The following is a 20,845-nucleotide window of genomic DNA, read 5'->3' as shown; positions in this document are numbered from 1 at the left end:
GCTTCTAGACACTCCCTGTGGGGACAGTCACCCTCGTGAGCGCCTCTGTGTTCGTAAAGCTGCAGCAAGTGAGCACGGCCTCTGCAGCCCCCGGCCCCCACCAGCTCCAGGACCCGGACTCCTCTGTGCGTTCTGCAGGCCTCAGCTCCCTCCCCGTATGTCAGGAGCCGGCGTGGACCTTGGAGCGTTGTGGTGAGGCCTGAGTTAACTAAGTGGCATGTGTCCCATCATGAGCATTTTAGGCAAGTTAGATACTTTTATGATGCACATTTTGGACTTGTTTGTAAGAATGGATTTTGGACGTAAGTTAGCTGCTCCCCCTCAGAAGTCTGATTAAATAAATTGTGTCATATTTATGCAATAGAACAGTATGAATTTTTTAAATGAGAGACCTTGTATGAACTTAGCCCAACATATTGGGAAATGAAGAATTTCCCAGTGCAAAGCCGAGTGCACAGTGGTGCCAGGAGCAGATTTGAAAGCGTGTTTATACACCGGGGCTTGTTGGTGCATCGAACGTCAGGGGACGGAGGCATCAGGTCCCGCCGAGGAAGGCACGAGCCCTCTTGGGGAGGAAGAACCCTGTCCCATGCGTATTCCTCTTTCAAGCCATCACATTTCTCTCCACCAAGTGTCCGTGGATAGACTGTCGGTGAGCCGCCTGCAGAACCAGCAGAAGGTCCCTAAGAGATGCCGGATGGCTGAGGCTAGAGGAGCTGACGGGCTCCCACAGGAGTTGGGGGGCTCCACGGAAGTTTCCGAGTGGACAGGGTGTGGGCATGGGGAAAGGGGTGCGGCCGATCATGTCGGTGCTGACCTCAGAGACAGGCGAGGCTCCTGGAAGGAAAGCGAGTCCTGATAGCGCAGTCAGTCGTGAGGGACGTGATGCCCGCCAGCAGGAGCAAAGGCACTGTGGTCAGAAAGCCTTGCCTGGGAAAGGGGCAATCCGTCTAGTTTCCAGTGTGTGCAGAGTGCTACTGTATGAGCAGGGCACAGGGGAAGGGGACAGCTGAACTGATGACAACACGTCACCTGCCGTCCTGTGAGAACGGGGTGGCGGGGAGGGCCGTCCGCATGCTGTGGGCCTCTCCGTCTCACTCTGCTCGTGCTGTTCCAGAGGAGCCGGACGTCTTGGAGGGCGGTCTTGGCATCACTCACATCACTTGCAGGCCTGCACTCTGCCCCTGCGCTGTTCCGCGGGGACCTTCCCTGGGCCACCCGAGGCCACCGCTCGAGCGCTTCCGGGCACAGTCGGTCGCCACCGCGCAGCCCGCCAGCTAGGAGCCGGCTCAGAAACGGCCCCCTGTGCGCGGTGACAGGTGAGAATGAGCTCCCGTCATCTCCCGGCGGATTCACACGCGTACTTCTCACCAGTGCCACGGGGAGCGCTTGTAGCAGTCCTACACGCGGGAAGGTGGGGGAGAAACCGTTTTCTTCTCTGCTTTATTGCGTCCCTTGCTCAAGGCTTGGCTCCTTCCTCCCGACCCTGGGAGGCTGGCGTATTACCCTGCCTTGCGCTCAGGCCGCTGGCGCTCTTCACTTATGTGGAAATGGACCGGAAACAGCCTCTAAACTCACGCGTTTAAACACCCCCTACTTGTGCCATTGTCTTGCAAGGCCTCCAGTTAGGGCACCGACCCGGCAGACTCCGTGGGTCAGGTCTACCTGCCGGAGTGTCGCTTTGCTCGGCGGTAACAGGGTTTGCATCCCGAAATTGAGGCGGGGGAGAGCGCTGGGAACACCGCGTCCTTGTGAACTGAATTATTTTTAAAGTCCCTGCGGATACCAATCCTTTGTGAAGGGCTGGCCTGTCCATGAGCGAGAGGGGGAGGGTACAGCCGGGCTCGGACTGTCCCTTCCTCCAGTGGATTAAACGAGGGTCTGTTCCTATCTCAAGGCCAGCCTTTGAGCTGGGCTGTGGTCGTCTCTGGAGAACTTCTGAAATCCTGAGCACACGCTTCATTCCATCCTACGTCCGAGCGAGGGACAGCAGCCGCTCCCAGAGCCTGTCGAGTACTTTCTGTCTTTATGTATCTCGAGTGCGTACCCTCTGCCCCTCCCCTGTCGTGTGCTCAGAGCCTCAGGTGCCCGTGGCTGGGAGTCGGGGGACAGCCGGAGGGGGGTCTGACAGTGCATGTGCATCCGACACGTTCCCACAGTGGCTGATGAGAGTTTCCGGCCATAACTTCAGGCCCATGTCTTTCTGGTGGCGCATCGCGATGGTGGTGGACAGTGGCGTGACTTCGTGTGTAGTGACTTACGGTCAGATATGGACGAAAGATGCCGTCTGCGCCTTGTCTGCACCTGGGCGCGAGCGTGACACGGGGACGTGTGAGAACCCGCATCGGGGCCGGACAGAGGCACACAACAGTGGCCCTGGCTGGTGCTTCTCAGGCTCCTGCACCTGCCATCATCCCGTCACATCCCGGGAGACCTGACACCAGCCGCGCAGGGATGTCCACGATGAGGGGAGCACGTTGGGGCCCCGGGCCTGCGGAAGCCGGGCTCCGGGCCCCGATGCATCGTGTCTCTCCTTAGAGCACATCAGGCTCCCGCCCGGGGGTCTCTGTGTCTGACATTTCCATGGGTGCGGACCCTCACCGAGGTCCCAAGTTCTCTCTGTTCTTCATCATCCATCATGCTGCCCCTCAACCGTCCACATCTTCGGCCTTTCGTGCGCTCTGTTTCAAACCTCCCGTCTCACGTCAGCTCTCCATCCTGTAAGCCAGGAAGCAGAGATGACGGCTCATCGGATACTCGTGCTGTGCTCCAGACTGAGGTCACGATGCACGATGCACGGGGGGGGGGGGGCGACTTTTGCATCGCGCTCCATAGCCCCATGTGTCCACGGGAGCCAGCGTGCACCCAGCGCCGTGTGCACAGCCAGAAGCCCTTGCTGGCGACCTTCTGTGTGCGGGTTTCCGTTCTCACTGTGGTGACGCCACGAAGAGTGCGGGCGTAAGAGCTGGGAGCTGGCACGCTGCCGTCCAGAGTTGGTGGGGGTGGCGGGGGGATGGCCGGCATCACAATACTCGTGGTCATAGAGTCATGTCTGACCCAGGTGAGGACAGGTATGCTGAGGGGTAGAAATGGTGACCACTAAGTCCCAGCTCCAAAGCGAGGACAGGGCAGTGAAGCAAGGGCAGAGCAAGTGCTAAAACTAGAGAAGCCACGAGACCAGCAGCCCCCAGGGAGCTAGGATTCTGCCAGGCTGCTGTGTGCTGGAAACAAGGGAGGTGGGCCTCACCCTAGCCCCCTGGCAGGAGGTGTTGGCAGCTGGGCTTTGCTCTGAAGGCTTTGGGAGCCCGCTGGGAAACGTGGCAGTGGACCAGCAGCACAGCCATGCATGTGACTGAAGTCCACAGCATGAAATCCCGACCTGAAGACACGGCTGGTGGCAGGAGGGGTGAGAACACAGCACAGGAACACAGACAAGTAAGTAGGGCGCCCGGACAGGAGTGGATGCGTGGAGACACGACAGCGGGCGCTGAATCAGGGACGCAGGGAGGCGGCGGGGAGGAAGCAGGAGCAGGGAGGAGTCCAGGGCCTGGCTGCAGCCTTGGGCGGCTGGGGGTCCCGTTCTGGAGGGGAAAGCATAGTGGTCACTGCGGAACGTGGGCGGTTTGTTCTACCGAGGACACACTTGAAGTTTCTGCCGTGTAAGTTTGGGTTTAAAGGGCATCTCGGAACTCTGCCCACTGAAGCCAGTTGTAATGGGACAACAGGTCATAACAAGGGACGTGCTTCCTAGAAGGTGAATCTTAGCGCCGGCAGCTCCAGCGTTCCCGTGAGAGGGGCAAACACCGAGAAATGTCGCCGTTCTGCCGCAAACATGCTCTTAGTCCCGGAAGTGCTCCCCGTCTGGGTGATCGTGCGGCACAGGGTCCGGGATGGCCTGACCCTCCTCTCCAGGACCTTCTGATCTGACAAGGAAAACAAGACAATCACACAAAATAATCACCGTGTCAGGCAGCGTAGAACCCGGCTGGGGGCTGGAGGAGACAGAGGGACGTGGGGGACCAACTGATCACCCGAACCCAGTTGTCGCTTGTTCTGAGCAGGTGCATCATCACCGTCACAGGAGAAAGAGGTGCCCCTGGCCTCAGCAGAGCACTCTGGGCCACGCTCTGCCCCACGAGCTGGAGCATAGCAGGGGCAGGACCTGGTTGTCTGGGGACAACGCGAACAGAAAACGAGCAAGGGGACACAGAACATGCTTGCAAGTTGCATTAAGTGTGATGTTCCCGGAGCCAATGGTGAGCAGGGGACGGTGCCGACGGCAGGGGTATTCTCGGAATGGGGACTTGGACATGCCTCTCCCAGGGAAGGCGGTTAAGCTGAGGCCGAAGGGGAAGGAGTTGGTGCCCAGACAAGTATGAGGAGAGCGCTTCAGGCGGAGGGACCAGCAGAGACCCTGCGACGGGACTGAGACGAGCTTATGGAGCCGAACCAAGACCCCTTCGCTGGAGCTCGGGGCTGCCAGGCAGGTCGGAGAGATCGGAAAGGAAGAGCCATGTCCTCGGAGAACCGTAATCTCCCACGGAGCCCGGCGTGGAAGTACAGTGGGAAACCGCTGACAGCTTTCAAGGACGACGGACAGCTTTCATGAATACGGTGCCAGGAGCGTATTCATGTCTTAAGTCTGGTTCCAAAACAGGTTGTAGATTGGACTCTCGGGCTCTGGTGGCTGTGGGAGGCGGCGCGGTGTGGCCTGACCGCACGGATGAGGGAGAAATGACGTGCGCTGTCTGGTGGAGAGGAAGCCGCAACCGTCACTGACAGGGTGACCGAGAGCAAGGGCGGCTCCATGTGTCTCATGTGGACAAGGCGACAGACGGGCTCCCCCAGCCACGTGAAGAAGACTGGACGGTGACAGACGCTGTGGGTCAAATTAGGAGTCGCCTCGTGGACCCGTGACACTGGGGGACCTGCGGGCGCTGGCCTCACACTCAGTACATCGGAGCATCTGACCCGTGTCGGTAGCGGCAATCTCTTCTGAACGGGTCCCCCCTCGGGGCTCGGAGGACTCTGGAAACCAGGGTGCAAGGACTTAATCCTTCTGTTGCGTTTTTGAAATAAGAGGAATTGAATGCCTTATGGCAGTTGCAAAGGTATTTCAGTGAGAGCCCAGACTCTCCCCTGCATGTGCTCCCCGCCGCGTTGCTGGGAACGCAGGCCTTCCCGTCTGTGGCGGCACTGCCTGAACCGCCACCCTGTGACTATGGTCCGAAATGCAGATGGGGCACCGTGGGGAACCACAGCTTCCTCAGGAGAAACGTCTAAAAAGGGACCGTCCAGGGCACACAATCACCCCACGTGGGACTGTTCCATCACTGTGTCCTTCAAACCAGGCCGAGCAGGGTACAAAACGCCAGGACAGCAAATCCTCTCCTGGGAGGGTTTTTCTGGTAGATTCTCCCACTGTGCCTCATCGCTATTAGAATACAGCGGGAAACACAATTGCTTTCGCAAGGTGCAAACCTAGAATTTATTTAAAAATGCTAATTCCTGATGTTGTCTTCAGTATTGAAACCCGAGGTTCTTTTCCTCTTGATGTCTAAGTGCCTTGGAGGCAGGAGCACCGTGGACAAACGGATGTGGAGCCAAGGGTCCCAGGCCCCAGGTGGAGCCCTGCAGAGGGGCCGCCCGCCAGCACGCCGTCCGGCGGCCAGGCCTGGGACCGTGGGGAGTGCGCTCCGTCTGCCGTGTGCTAGGGTTTTCCCAGCAGTTTTGAAACGGGTGATCAGGGCACGCAGCTTGTCTCCGGTCTGGGGTACGTCTCCCAGACGCTTTACTTCCTGATGATTGCTGCTCCGGTGCAGTGTTGGGGCTACTGTGAAGTCATGGGGACATGGGCCATCCTACGGGGCCAAGGTGTCCTAGGGCTCGGTAATGTCGACAGGCCAAATCTCTAAAGTTTATGGAAAAATAAATGTTCATTTCTAAAGGTAAAGGGTTGTTTTCGTTGGAACTCAGTGGATGTGTTGTTTATTAGAGCTGCTGGAAAAAGGTAGATAATTTAAGACCTGAAGTCCTACAAATACTTAATCCATACTCAAAATATCGATGAGATAACGATGTCTTCACAACGTGAGATACTAGGAACTGATGCTTTTATCAGCACGTCATGTGGACCTAATCTCATTTCATTTCAAAAGTGAAAAACAAGCAGGCCTGTGCACTGAACGCAGCAGTCGTCCTGACTGGAGGTCCAAACGCAGACACCGCTTAACGTCCGTCAGACAGAGACTGAGATGGAGCAGCCGTCCTACGCTACGTCCAGGGAGCCTTTCCGAATTAACAGAACTCTACCTCAGCACGCTCCGGAGCAGGTCTGCGTCCGCCGGCCCTGCCTCTTTTCTGAGGATCTCCGTTCAGCCTCACGCATACGGTCCTGAGAAAGCTAAACCCAGAGCGTCCCAAAGACTTACTGTTGAAAGTTGTAGTTAAGTCAGCGGCCTTCCCTGACCCGTTTGTGCATCTTCAGCAGCTACAAGAGCAGCTGGCAAGTGGCAGACGATCGGTGTGTGTTTGGGAATAAAACAGAACACGGGTCGCGGGAGTGAAGGGACGAGGGGGAAGACCGACGGCTCCGCCCCCGAAACGCACCCCGGGTACCCTGAAACACGCTGAGCCGGGCGCTCACCGGCTGCCGGACACGGCGCGCGGCGGGACGGTCGTTTGCGCTCTGAGCCACTGTCTTAAGAGGAAAGACATGACGGACTCCAGTGACGAATGCGCAAATAAGCGTGGAACGTTCGCTCCAAAATTCAGTCCCGGCAGGGGGCGTGCATTTATTTTCTTCTCATCTGAGACATAAAAATACGTATTTGGTCAAAACACAGCGACACACCAGCAACTGACAAGTGCTGGCTCGCTCTTCGGTGAGCCAGGTTGACGACAGTGTTGGGCTTCTTTCCAATGAGATGGGACCTGCATTGTTTCATGCCTAAAAACCGAATTCCGGTTTAGCTCAGACCACGCATGGAGGGCTCCTCCAGTGAGGCTTTCACGTGTGCGTGCACAGGGGTGTGTGCGGGCGCCGGTGTGTGAGGACGCGGGCCGTGTGTGTCTGTGGGCAACGGGAAGGTGCCCGTCACTTGAGTCCGTAGCGGGAGGGCTGCCGTGTGACGGCGCGTCGGTAGTGCTGACCTTTCTCGGGTGTCTTCACCACAGAGTCCTTCACTCCGAGCTGTCGACCACCTGGAAGCTCCTTCTGAAACTCTAGAACATTGGCTGGAAAGAGCCTGAAGGCGCACCCGTTCTAGTGCTCCGCCTGACAGATAAGAAACTGAAGCTCGGGCGCCTGGGTGGCTCAGTGGGTTAAAGCCGCTGCCTTCGGCTCAGGGCATGATCGCAGGGTCCTGGGATCGAGCCCCGCATCGGGCTCTCTGCTCGGCAGGGAGCCTGCTTCCCCCGCCCCCCCGCCTGCCTCTCTGCCTACTTCAGATTTCTGTCTGTCGAATGAATAAATAAAATCTTTAAACTGAAGCTCCCGGAGTCTTGTTCAAAACCCGTCGATCACCCTCCCCGTCACGGCACTTCCTGACGCCTCAACCGCCGGTTTCTCGCTCTGCCGCCCTGTCCGTGCCCCTTCAACACAGGGTAGTGGACGGTTTGGTTCCGGGCTCTCCCATGAGACTGTGGCATCCTGGAACGTTTAAGGGCTTTTCCTCTGTCCTAGCGGCTGGCCTGGGGCTGCGTTCACGGGGATTCCCGGTAAAGGCCATGGCACCAAAGAAAGAAGGTTTCCTTAACAAAGTCAAGCTCAGAAGCCTTGTCTCCCGGCAAAGTCTAATCTTCATGGGACAAGAGCAGCATTCCTGCCGTGAAACTCGCTCTTCTCACATACAGCAAGTGCGTCTTGAATTAAAACCAGTTCTCCTGGTACAGAGTGGGGCGAAATCTGCCGCTTCTGGGTGCTGTCAGACCGGACTCCGAGCCTCCCCTTCTGTCTGCAGCTGCGGCCTCCAGAAGCCCCCCATGAGGACGGCGAGACGCAGACAGGCCAGACGCTCCTTGGTTGGCGTTGTGATGTATTATTAGGAAGTATTTTCTTGCATAACCCGGGACTGTGCCCCCAGATGTGACAGAAGGTCGGTTCTACAAGATGATGAGCTTGGCGACGGGCGTCATCCACGTGGAACTGATGGCTCCTCTCTTACGGGCTTTGGTCTTCACATCCACCGAAAGCGGATCTAAATTAGTCATCTCAGCGACCGCGTGTCCGGAGGCTTCTCTGTAGGAGGCTTCTGGGCATTGACACCGTTTCTAACCCTGACCGTGGCGTACAGGGTTATTTCTTCATTTGCACTTCTTTTTTTTTTTTTTTTAAAGATTTTATTTACTTATTTGACAGAGAGAGATCACAAGTAGGCAGAGAGGCAGGCAGAGAGAGAGAGGAGGAAGCAGGCTCCCTGCTGAGCAGAGAGCCCGATGCGGGACTCGATCCCAGGACCCTGGGACCATGACGTGAGCCGAAGGCAGAGGCTTAACCCACTGAGCCAGCCAGGCGCCCCTCTTCATTTGCCCTTCTAATGTAGTAATATAATCAGCTCAATTTTTAAAGGTCCTCTTTGTTACATAATCTTGATGATGCCATTTTACAAGTTGGTTTCAGACGTCGTCGGCGTGTCCTCCATGTGTCCTTAGTCATCACGTGCTTCCGTACTTGGCCCCAGCCTTCCCTTCAGGTGACCTTCTGGTCACTTACTCATCACCCTCTGGAACCGCCCAACAGGTGTGTGAGTCCCAGGTACGTTTAAACTTCTTTAGGCTACAACAAAGACGATGTTGTGTGTATCCAGTGCTGCTAAGCTGAACAGAGTGATCGCACAGCCGTCTGATCTCCCGCTGGGGCTGGCTGTCCACGCGGCTCGGCTCTGCCTGCCCAGCCTCCGAGTCTTCGGACGCGGGCGGATACCTACCTGCCCCCATGCAGGGGCTTTCCCTCTTGCGGAGGTGCATGTCCATGAGCCGTCTCGGACAGGCTTGGAGATGTTACTCCCGTGCAGTACCCCCAGCCCTTGTAGCTCCAGCCTCTTTCCTGGAGCCAGTGAGGGGAGCTGGCCTCCGTGACGGCAGAGACGTGTCGTGCTTCTCTGTCTCCCTCTGGCTCTTTGTTCTCTCTGCTGTGCTGGTCGTGACCTGAGCACTCACACTCTGTGAAAAGCACTTCATGCTCCCAGAATGGAGGATGACTCTGCCGTTCCCAAGGTCGGGGAGCCGGTTCCCAAAAACTCCTGGCTGCTGGTCTTGAAGGGGTGACGAGCAGTGGGGCTAGGACGCCATTTAGGAAAGCCTTGAGGATACCGTGAGCCAGGGCGGTCGATGCCACATCCTCCCCGGAGCAGCCATGGCACCGGGTGCTCCCAGCGAAGACCCAGAGGCCCCTTTACCTCCGGGCCAACCTCCAGGACCAGCCCCAGAAAGCCCGAGCCCTGGGAAGGGCACTGAGCTTTCCAGTGGGTGCTGGAGCGTCCAGGTCAGGACCCCTCGGGCTTCTCTAAGAGGCTCTCAGCGCCTCGCCTCCCTCAGCTGTCCAGTCACCAGCCCCATGCCGCATTCTCTGAGCCTCCTCCCCACCGCTCTGGTGCCGGCAGGCCCTGCAGACGCCCACAGACCCTTGTCGGGACAGCAGTGGAGACATGCGTGACCTAACGTCCCCCCAGCGGAGCCTCAGCACACGTTCCTTCAGGCTGGCAGGGAACGTGTCCAGGGGGACAGTGAGACCCAGGCCACAACTCCGTTGCAGTGACAAGGCTGGAGAGCACACCGTAAGCCCCTAGCTCGGAGCACAGCTCGTCGTGGAGCCAGGACATGTTCCTTCACCCCGAGCAGGGCTGTGCGGGCGCGGGCTGCGTGCGGGCTGCTGACGGAAAGGCTCTGTCTGGTTTTCCGCTCCGGCCGAGGCTCTGCCTGTCTTTTTCCTAATCAGGCGTGTAATTGATTGTTTTAGATTTTTGTTTGGCTTCACGAGTCTTGTTCTGAATATTGGGTTTGAATATAATTGCCGTAGGTCACACTGTCTTTTTACAAAATCTATCCAGTATGCGGGTTTGGGAACTGAGGGTGACAGGCATGTTCCATGCAAATCTATGCAAATGTATGCTAATGCCCCGGAAGCCCCTGCTGAGCGTCGAAGCTGTCCTGTCCTCCAGGTTAGGGCACCCGGGAGCCCGCCTTCCCTGCACCGGCAGGACAGCTGGCGCGTATTTATTTCTCTGTTGAAACAACCAGAGAGCTTTTCTCAAAAGAGCTCAAAATTCCCCCAGACTGTTCCGCTTGATGAGGAGAATCATATTGTTGATCTTTCACGTTGTCTGTGTCCTTTTTATATCAAAACCAGCCTGGGTGTTTCTTACTTGTGCTGGTTTTTAAGGAGGTACTGCTGTGCACGTTCCTGTGGGAAGCACTTTTCTGGGGAAACAAAAGGCAGCCTGTGGGCCTGGGGTCTCACGGTGTGGGAAGCAGGTGAGTCCTCGGATGGGGAGGGTGAGGTGTGACTCTGTGGGACTGGGGGACCCAGTGGGGACCCCGTGACCTGTGCTGGGCTGTGCTCTGTGAAGCCTGGGGTTCCCAGAAGCACAGTGGCCTACTCGGTGAACAAGTGAGCACCACCTGCGGGGACCCCCCCATCACCCGCGGGGACCCCCGCCCATCACCCCACTTCCCGGAGGCTTCTGAGCTTACGCCATCTATGGAAAGTGTCAGTTTCCGTAGAAGATTTTAAAAGTGAAAAATTCTAGTGGAGGGGCGCCTGGGTGGCTCAGTGGGTTAAGCCGCTGCCTTCGGCTCAGGGCATGATCTCAGGGTCCTGGGATCAAGCCCCGCATCAGGCTCTCTTCTCAGCAGAGAGCCTGTTTCCTCCTCTCTCTCTGCTTGCCTCTCTGCCTACTTGTGATCTCTCTCTCTGTGTCAATAAATAAAATATTAAAAAAAAAAAAATTCTAGTGGAAAACCCCTGAGTTTCTGGGATGGCCGCCGCAGAGGACACAGGCCCGACCCGGCAGCACAAGTGGGAACGGGAGTTGGGAACGGGAAGGTGGAAGAGCTCCGGTCCCGCCGGCGGAGATCGGGCGGGGGAAGCACAGGGCAGAGGGCGGCTTCCTGCGGGGAGAGGTGCCAATGCAGTGCTGGTGGGGGGTCCCGGCCCAGAGTGGGGTCCCAGGGGCTCGGCTGGCAGGAAGAGCCTGGGGCCTGGCCAGGTGTCTGGACGAGGAAAGCGGGCAGGTGCCCGGAACTCGGGAGAGGAGCTGACAGAGGGCTGGACTCCGGGGTACAGCTGCGTCGCTGAGCCAGAAGTACAGGGAGCATTAAGCGGTGCTGAGACCCGCCGAGGCCCAGGCCAGAGTCACGCCGGATTCGGGGGCCCGGACAGCGGTCTGAGAGTCAGGAGGAGATGGGGCCGGCCACAGGAGGAAGGGCGCGCAGGGGCCGCAAGGGGCTCCGCGTGGCGTCGCCGGCAGAATCTAGAGGACAGTGTCCGAGGAGCAGGGCGGGGAGCAGACACCGTAGTTAATTTTTAGATGACAGGACGAAACACCTCAGAAGTACGCGAAACCGGCATGTGCTTTGAGGGAAGTACTTGGACGTAAAATATCTCCTCAGGAGAGAGTCCACGTTCTCTGGTGAGAAGGAAGGCAAGTGAGCAAGAGCTCTCCAACGTTGCTTTGCATCGAGGGACTTGAAAACCAGGGCCTCCTGTCTGATCGATCTGCTTTGTGTTGTGCTCGCGGAAGGTCTGCCCCCGGGGAGTGCACTCCTTACTGACTTTACGGCCTGTGGCGGAAAGAGTGCCCGACCTCGCATCTGGACTCTGGACGCTCTTCCAGACGGGCCGGAGGTTGTTGAAGCCCATCTCACGGGCCGGCCTGCGTCGGGGCCGTCCACAAGCTCCTCGGTACTCGCGGCACCGGAGACAGAGCAGGAGGCGGCCACATGCCTGGCCCTCACCACATCGGGGAGCTGGACAGCTCTGGACTGGCCTCTGCTGGGACCCGCCCTTCCCCACCGTGGGGTGGGGCCGTGCGGGGGGGGGGGTGTTCCGTGCCGTTCCTTCCCAGCCCAGGTCCAGGAGACCCTGACAGGGGACAGATGGTTGGGGGGTGCGAGTTTTCTGGGGCTGCGGGACGCCGTCCACAGCAGACACTCCCAGGCCCTCAGTCTGCAGGACAGAAGCCCATGTTCAAGGCCCCGTGTTAGAAGGACCGAGTCCTTCTGGGGTCGTGGTGGGGATTCCGCTCCAGCCTCTCTCTGGCTTCTGGGGTTGGCTGGTGACCTTCAGTGTCCCAGGCATGTGGATGTGTCACCAGTCTCTGAATAACAGTCACAAAGCATCCTCTGCACCTGCGTGTCCGTATCCAAATCTCTCCTTTTGCGAGAACACCAGTAACACTGGCCGGAGGCCTGCCCCGTTACGTGTGGCCGCGTCGGAGCTTACTGTGTCAGCATGACCCTGTGCCCAGATAAGGTCGCATTCTGAATTCGTGGCACTTAGGACTTGCACACACGAATTTTTGAGACACAGTTCACCCCGTCACAATTAGGCGTAGTGAAACCCAGCACGTACAGGAGTGTTGGTAATGCTGCCCGGTCGTGCAGGACGGCCGGTCCGACGTGGTGGTGACCACGGAAGTGGTTCTTTTCTGCATGCGGTGGAGACAGTTGCCGGGTCAGGAGTCCCATCAGGGAACCCTGGATGGGAAGGACTTGGGATGCGCCAACCCGTGTGTGTGTTGTCAGGTCTCAGCGGCGACAACCCTTTACGATGGACCGTCCTGTGGGTGAGTGATCTTCTCTGTCACATTTAACCAACGTGGCCGTGTCAGGCTTGCGGGCTAAAGAATGATCTGTTCAGATCGATAGATAAGGACGAAGGTTGACCTTATGTACCAACATATTGTACATCGTTCCGACCCCAGGGAAATTCTAACAGACTCAGATGCCCCCACCACGCAAAGCCTTGAGAAAACCTGACTGTCTCAGAATAAAACCGAGAGCTCCTTAGTGACCGTGAGACCCTGTGACGCTCTGTCCCCGGCCTGTGCGTGTCCCTTTACCTGAACCTCTGTCTCCCCCTGGGCCTGTGCACTTGCTGCTTCCTCAGTCTGGAAAAGTCCTCGCTGCTTCTCACTCAGCCATGTCTCCTTCTCCCGGTGGGAACCCGAGTGTCCCCATGTTGGGGGAGCCCCTCCCATGCCGCCCAGGTCCCAAGGCCATGTCTGTCTTCAGTGCCCACCCCTGGCTCTGTTTGTCTGTCTTCCCTCGCCCTCTGTCCATCCTGGTCCCCACGTCTGTCTGGCAGAGGCTGGGCCGCACCCGGGGTTTTCTGCGGGAGGAGTCTCTGTCTGGAAGGGCTGCTGCTCCGGGGCCGTTGTGGACCCCGGACTTGCAGTCCCTGGGCCGCTCCCGCTGCTCGACCATCACAGGTCAGCCTGAGAAGCTGGTGGTTCGGCATGACTTAGGAGGAAGGTCTGGAGTAAGCTCTGTCCCTTGGAGCAGGAAAGGGCCTTCTGGATGCAGCACAAAGAGTCGAGACCTTGCAAGACCAGACTGAGGAGGCGAGCCTCTCCCGTCCGGCCCGCGGTTCGTAAACAATGTTGAGAGACCAGAGACAGGCTGGGGAGGTCTGCGGTGTGTGCGCAGGGGGAGGACAGGTCCTTGCAGAAGGCAGAATCCAGGAGGGAAGGGATGCAGTCGGTCAATCAGGAGAGAGAAGGCAGAAAGTCCGACGCAGGGACTGTAAGACACAAACGTTCCCTCGAAGGACGTTTGATGAGAGCAGACACTGGCATCCCTGTTGGGAAAGCACGCACGGTCACACGTTTAGTGACTAACTGCTTGAGGCCACTTCGAAAGGCGCCAGCATCTGCTACGTTGCCGATGCCGGAAAATACGAGCACGTGTGCGTGAGAGGGAGACGCACACGAGTGTGTAGCAGAGCGCGCTTGCCTCGTGAGAGCAGGGAGCAGGCGGCACTGACGCCACGCGGCGGGGTCGTTCTGTAAGTCACGCGCCGGGTCCTGGACGATGACCAACCACAGATCTGACCTTCAGCTCCCTGCATGGAAATGCTTCCAGCTGTCGTGGAGCAAAAACAGTTTGTAGAGTGTGTAAACTCTGATCGCACTTAACGCTTGGAAATGAAGTAATTCTGTCTCTACATCTGGGGCGGAGCGGCCGGGGCGCGTGCTTGCGTGGGTGCTCCCCGCTGAGCACCCCGGCAGCAGCCCGGACAGACCCGGCCAGCAAGAGCCTCCAAGGAGGGAGGTCAGGAGCTCCTGTCCCCGGTGCCTGGGTGTGACCCGGGACGCCTGAGTGCTCTGAGCATGTATTTGTGTCTCATCTTACAGCAGAGGCCAGGGGCCAGGACCCCTGGGCTTGGAGACCAAACCTGTTCCCTTGTCTGCGTGACCTTGGGCATCGTCCTTGGCCTGGCCTAAGTTCCCCAAGTTAGTTCCTTTGTGTGAGAAATGCAGATAATGAAGTCAGCGTCTGACACCGGATGCGAACCCATGCTTTGCACCTGTCTAACCTACAAATCAGCGGCTCCGCCCAGGGCTAGCCACCACTCCTAAGCCAGGGTGGACAGCTTGAAAGCAGGCCCACCCAGGAGGCGTCCTCTGTCCGGAACTCAGACTCCTTGCCCTCGCCACTGATAGGCTGGGAGTGTGGCGCGGTGGTGGAGCAGTGGAGCGGAAACGGACGTGTTCTGAGGGTCCCGCCATCGCCGGCTCGTCCGCATTTGGATTCTTCTTCCTGCGCCTGTCCCTGTCCGCTGTGGTTTGTGGCTGTCAGCAGAGTCTCCGGGCAGTCTGGCAACCCAATATTTGTTTGCAAAGTACATCATAAGCACTTGAAGCCCTGGCATGAAGTCTTCCTCGCGACCAAGTCCCTGGGGAACGGAGGCTGCCACTCAACCCTGTCGCTCGCCCCAACCACAGCGGGCAGGAAGTACGGTCCCCTCGCTAGAAACCGAGCCGGGGGTTCCGAGGGGCCGGGCGTTCGATGGGGCCTGGCCGGCAAGTGATCGGGCCAGAGCTCACCCCTGCTGGTGACGGTCCCAGTGCAAGCGGACATGTTCTGAGTCACGTGTCCTCTGCTGCGTGGGGTGTGTGGCTGCTTCTCCATCTTCCCGTCTCCGGCCAAGCTCCGCAGGTGGGGCGCGAGGGCCCGGCTGTGCCACAGCCCTCGCCACGCGTTGGGAAGGTGGAGGCAGGCCACCTAAAGGCGATGGGGGGAGTCCCCAGAGCCCAGTGATGTCCCTTCTTGTTCCTGTTCCTGTGACGCCAGCTCCCGCGAAGCCCCCGGTGACCCAGATCTCTGCTCCCCGCTGCTCCCAGCGAGGGCGGCACAGCTGTAGCTGGTCCTTCCGGCTCATCGTTAGCAAGGTTCTAGTATCACCTCCTTTAAATTGTAATTCAAGCAGATAGATGCTTTTTAATTGCCATCTGTGTGGTGAGCTCCGCACTGAGAAAATGAGGGTCTGCTTTAATTAGAGCTGCCCTGGCTGACCTGTGTCAGAGCCCCGCGGCTGGGACGGCGAGCCACGGACTCAGACGCGGGGGTGCAGGACGGTTCCGTGTGAACAGACACAGACGGGCACGTAGCTAGAGCAGGGTCTCTGCGTGCGCACACGGGACGCTGCCGTGCTCGCGTGTGGCTTTATGTTGGCAGGTCAGCTGCTCTCCTTGATCATGAAGATCTTTCTTTGATTGTCTTTCACAGTCGGCCTCTGCCTGTGTTTTCAATTCCCCCGGAAGCTGTCTCACCCTCCCGCAGCGCAGAGGGCGGGGCTACAGGAGCCTGGGATTCCAGGGGGTTTCTAGAGAGGGCAGCAGGCGGTGACCTGGCACCTGCAGGGACTCCGGGGTCAGAGTCCCCAGAGCCTGGGCTGGGCTGGAAGGGTGGGGCCAGGCGCTTCTCCTCACCCACCCCACCCTGCCACTGCCCTGTTGCCCTGTGACCTGTGACCGCTGCGTGCCCTCCCCAGTGAGCCCTTCCCTTTGCCCTGCTGCACCCAGCCTAGAAGCAGGAAGGGTAGAGAGTGTCTCTGTGCCCCTCCCTCGTCCTCTCTCTCCCCCTCCCTCCCCCCTCCCTCCCCTTCCTCACGCACCCACCCACCTTCAGTCATTCTAACTCCAGCCCCTCGGACTCCGACGCCGCGGTCGCAGCGGCACAGCCGTGACACCTGGCCTCCAACTTCTCACGAACACAGTAATCACCAGAACGAACTGGAATGTCTGACTGTGATAGCAGCTAATTTGGGCATTTTATAAAATAGCATTCTTCAAAGTGCCAGTGCAGACCCAAAGACAAATTGGAAGAGTTCTCCCAGAAGATCCAGAAAACGGAAGAACAGATACAGAAGGGGCAACGGACGGAGGGTGAATGCGGACAAGGCAGAAGCGTTCGGGAGAAACCCTCCCCTCCCCCACCTAGAAAGCAGCAAAGAAAGAAAGGGAGAAATTAACCAGGAGGGTAGAACGTTCTTGGGTCAGCCGGCCCTGGGGACCTTCCGAGTGCTGACTGCGCCCCCGCACGCCTGGGGGGGTGTAGCTGCTGTGGGGGCCTCTGGGCCTCCGTGGTCTCGGGGACATGACCTCCCTCGGAACGACATGCCCAGCAGTGAAGGGCATTCCCCAGGGGAGCCTCGTGCAGGGCCTGGCTGGGGCTGGGCATCAACAGACGAGGGGTCGACCCAGCGGAGACTGTCCCCGCTGCCCTCGGGCCTCCTGGGTGGTCAGGTGGCGCCGTGTGGCCCCGCGGTGAGCACTGAACACTGGGGTCAATGCACCTGCTTCCTTTCTAACCCTCCACTCCACACTGTGAATGCACATTTTTCTAAAGCAAATGAACAGAAGTAAATTAGGTCTGAGACCTTGATTTCCTGCGATACATTTCTTAGAGGAAACTTCTGCCGGTGACCTTGTTAAAACAGAACCCAAACGGACAAACAAAAACCAGGTTCTAAGAGGAGGGAGGGACTCCGGTGCCAAATCCTGGCTGCTGGCTCCCCTGGGCTGGCTCGCCCCGGGGCCGGGCACGGAAGGCCGGCTGGGCCCTCTCGAATTCGGTCCTGCGCCCAGGAAGCCGCCTCCTGGCTGGGTCACGGGGCGACGCTGCTTCCCTGCAGACGGTCGGACGATCGCTCCCTCCCAGCTTCGTTCCGGGTCTCCCGTTGCGCCCCTTTGTCCTTGAACGGACGGCGCCGAGGGGCTTTCCTTGTGAACGGAGCCCCACGCAGCTGCTTCCGGCACATGTGGCCGGGCAGCACCCCGGAGCCTCACGCTCAGTTCAGCTCATGCCGAGAACGTGGGCCGAGCCAGATATGGAGTTTGCTTGTCGCTCACTAATATGTAATTTAATTGTTGAATTTTTAAATATTATGAGATATTTAAATGTGTATTTCCTCATAATATTACAATGTTCAGTTGAATATTAGCTGTTTGCAAAATGCGTCTTTCAAAACTATAATGTAAAAAAAGAATTTATTTTAAAAAGCCGATCAGCCTGTGTCACCGTATTAAACTCAAACATGTTGTCAATGCATTGGGTTTTTTTTTTTTTTACGAGGTAAGTATTTCTATTCAACCTGTTCTGTACACGATACGGGTGGGGTGTGGAGAAGTCAAATTCCTCGCTGAAGGTCACGCAGCAGTAGCGGTGCCGGCGTCTGAGTCCGAACGGCGCGGCCTCTGTCTCGCCACTGCCGGGGCTGGGTCTGTGTTCACGGAAACGGGGCATAGAACAGCAAAGACAAACTCCCAAATCTCATTGTAGCAAGCGCTTGCACCGCTTCCTCCTCATCAAGACTCCGAGTGCCGGTCATCAGCAGAAAGACAGGAGGAGGAAGCACCGAGATGACGACACGAGGCCACCCACGCGGGGTTTCGATTTGTGTTTGAGTAGGTTCGGTTGTGCTCTCCTCAGTCACTGGGGTTCCTCGTTTTATTCTTTGAGCACATTTAATGAGCACCGCGGGCTGTGTCCACTTTATTTACTTTACCCACATTGGTTTCTCTTTTTTTCTTCAAACACAAAATGAATTACGTTTTCGCACATTTAAGATGCGACTACGTCGATCCTGATCTCTCTCTATGGTCTCTTTCATTTCTCCTTGAACTCGCGTGGGCCGTCGCTCTCGTCATGCGCTCCACGGCAAGAGCTTGTGCTCTTGTGTCCTGCGCTCACTCCAGCCCGGCAGGACACAAGAGCACAAGCTCGGGCGCTGGTCGCGTTGAGGGAGGGCGTTCACGTTAGGGAGGCGGATTCTCCGCACCCAGCGCTCTCGCTGTTCACGGCATCGTGGTCAGAAACGAGAACCTGGAGCTCAGAAACGCTGCGCAGGCACATAAGTAAGCGCGGTGGTGGATGAAGTGATGGGGGCGTTTACGAGCCGTCCCGGCGCGCCCGGTCCCTTCTGTGGGTCTTCCAGCTTAGAGACGGGAACGTGCCGGGAAACCGCGTGCTCAGGTCATGAGGTGACATCTGGGAAATGATGCAGCAGCCCAGGTCCGCCTGGTTTCAGATCTTTTACCACGCAGCGTTGGACAGGTTGGTTGAGTCACTCGTATAACCCAGTTAGTCCCGGGGACTCCGGCAGCGGCAGTGAGGCTTCTCGTTCGCAGCTTCCGCCCTCCTGCTCCCTCCTTTCTTCTCTCGTCAAACCCTCAAACCCGCAGTGACCAGTAGAAGTGGGTGGGGCTGTCCCTGCTCTGGGAGGGAGCACAGTCCGGGGCTTGCGGTGCGCATTTGAGGGCTTGTGTCCTCAGACTGAGGGCGAGCTTGAGCTCGTAGTAATTACTAAATCCCAAGGAGGAGGTAGGGAGAAGTTCTCCTGGTTTTTTGTTTGTTTGTTTGTTTTAATCAAAGTTCTCCTGTTTTAAGTGGCAATGTTGAAGAAGACAACTTTGTCCTCTTTCTGGGAAGATGATTTTAAAGCCTCTGTGGTCTGTGCCGTTGTGGTCTTGGCAGACACACGTGTTTGGTCACTCGCGGCCTGTGTGGGTGATGTCACTCCTTGGGAAGATGAAGTCGACCCAGAAAGGATTTACAGCTCAGTCCCCAAGGCTCGACAGAGCAGACAGGGCCGGCCGGTTCTCGGACCACAGGAAGGGCTTGTGGAGTGGGGAGGAAATTGACCCCGGTGACCCCCTGGTTTCTCACCGAGCTCAGCTGTCCGTGGGAACCTGTTCAGACACGAGAGTCACTCGCGGTGTTACGTAGCCGTCTGTCGAGCTGCTTAACTGAATCGTTCGTGTGACCTTGTTATTCTGCAAGGAGCCTGGAGGGATTCTGGACCTGAGAACAGGGGTTCTAGAACCTTCTCCGGTCCAGCCGAGCCCACTCCGCAGACGGGGTTGGTCCCTGACTGCACCACCTGGGAAGATCCCTGGGGAGAACCTTCCTCAGAGCCAAAGCAGAGGACCCAAGTTTGTGAGAACGCTTCCCAGGGGAGCCTTGTCCGCAGACGGGACGGAGGATGCCTGGACCCTGGCGGCTGCCACGGGGTTCCCCTCACGTGCCGGTGAAATCATAGGCGCTTTACGCTGTGGTTCGTGTTTTGCAGATGGAGAAATGGAGGCACAGGGAAATTAAGTAACTTCGCCTCAGTCCCAAGCTGGGGAGGACCAGGAAGAGAACATAGAGGGACCCTGACTCCGGGCCCGTGTCCTGCCCACGGAGCCACGCTGCCTCCCTTCCTAGGAGAGAAGACGCCCCACAAGGTACAGTGTGGCCCCTTCACCCTGGTGGCATGAGGTCCACACCAGGTGGGCAGCCCCGTCCACACCGGGAGAACTCACCCTGGTGGCTCGTGGTCCACGTGGGGCGGGCCAGCCCCGTCCACACCAGGGGCACTACTGACCAGGGTGAGACGTGGCCTGGACCACTACTGTCAGTAAAACCTCCTCCAGGGTGGGAGCTCTCACCCCTCCCAGACCCCGCTGTTCCTCACCCGCCATCTTCCCTGCGCCGGCCCGAGAGTGTGGCTGTTTCTCCGCCTGCCCGCTTCTCCTGTCCACTGCCCGTCCCCCTCCGCGGGGCAGAGCCACCCTGTCCTGGGCTTGACAAAAGAAAGACACTTTCTTCACCCCCAGAAGCTGTTCCGGGACCCCCCCCTTCCTCGCTGCCTGTCCAGTGGAGCCTGTGGAAAGCAGGCTGCAGTCCCGGCTGCCCTGAAGCTCTGCTCTCAGATCCCACACTGACCTCACGAGCACCGGCTCCAGGGGTGTTGGGGCGGGAGGGGCTTCAAGCACCAAGCGGGCCCACACCCCCGCATCTGTGCACGGAGCTTCTGTGGACAGACCCCAGCAGCGCGGTGCTGCCCAAGCTCGTCCACTCTCTAGGGGGTTGAGGTGGGACCAGTGAACTGCCCTCAGGGCTCCCCCCAGAACCCTGTGGTCAGAACGAAGTGTGCCTTCCTCCCCCACACACCCCTCTAGAACTTTCTCTCTTGCTTTCTGCCACATGCTGTTTCTTTCTGTCCCTTCCCAACACTCGGAGAGCCGCATCATCTTCGGTCGCCGTGTGGTATCCCACACCTGCCCCCTGAGAGCCCAGACGTGGCGTGGGTCTCATGGGTGGCAGAGTTCTTCCCTTGAGGAGGAACCCTGACCCGCATGTGGTGTCCAACAGGGACAGCCTAGTGAGGGTAAAATGACAGCGGCCACGCAGCTGAGGTCACGAGACAGTGAGGGCCAGCATGCCGTGCCACACAGTCTTACCATCCCCCGGGCGTTAGGAGCTCACCCGCCCACCTGGCCCCCCAGGCCCAGTGGGGACCCTGTCCTGCCTGTGTCCTTTCTAGCAAACTGAGGCTCAAAGAGACGCAGTAAATGGA

General features: G+C 58.2%; 1 protein-coding gene across 12 annotated transcripts in view; it reads left to right on the top strand.

The window, feature by feature from the left end:
• MYT1L (myelin transcription factor 1 like) overlaps nt 1-20,845 on the top strand; it is a 393,093-nt gene that overhangs the window by 232,313 nt on the left and 139,935 nt on the right. For all 12 annotated transcript variants that reach the window (XM_082745766.1, XM_082745762.1, XM_082745764.1 and 9 more), the window contains exon 5: nt 19,574-19,730. The gene's annotated coding sequence lies outside the window, so the exon portion shown is untranslated. The remainder of the gene's footprint in view (nt 1-19,573; nt 19,731-20,845) is intronic.

The sequence above is a fragment of the Mustela nivalis genome (assembly GCF_964662115.1).
Source record: "Mustela nivalis genome assembly, chromosome: 8".
In the NCBI taxonomy this organism is placed as follows: Eukaryota; Metazoa; Chordata; class Mammalia; order Carnivora; family Mustelidae; genus Mustela; species Mustela nivalis.
The sequence above is the reverse complement of the archived record's forward strand: the minus strand, read 5'-3'. Positions and strand labels throughout refer to the sequence as shown.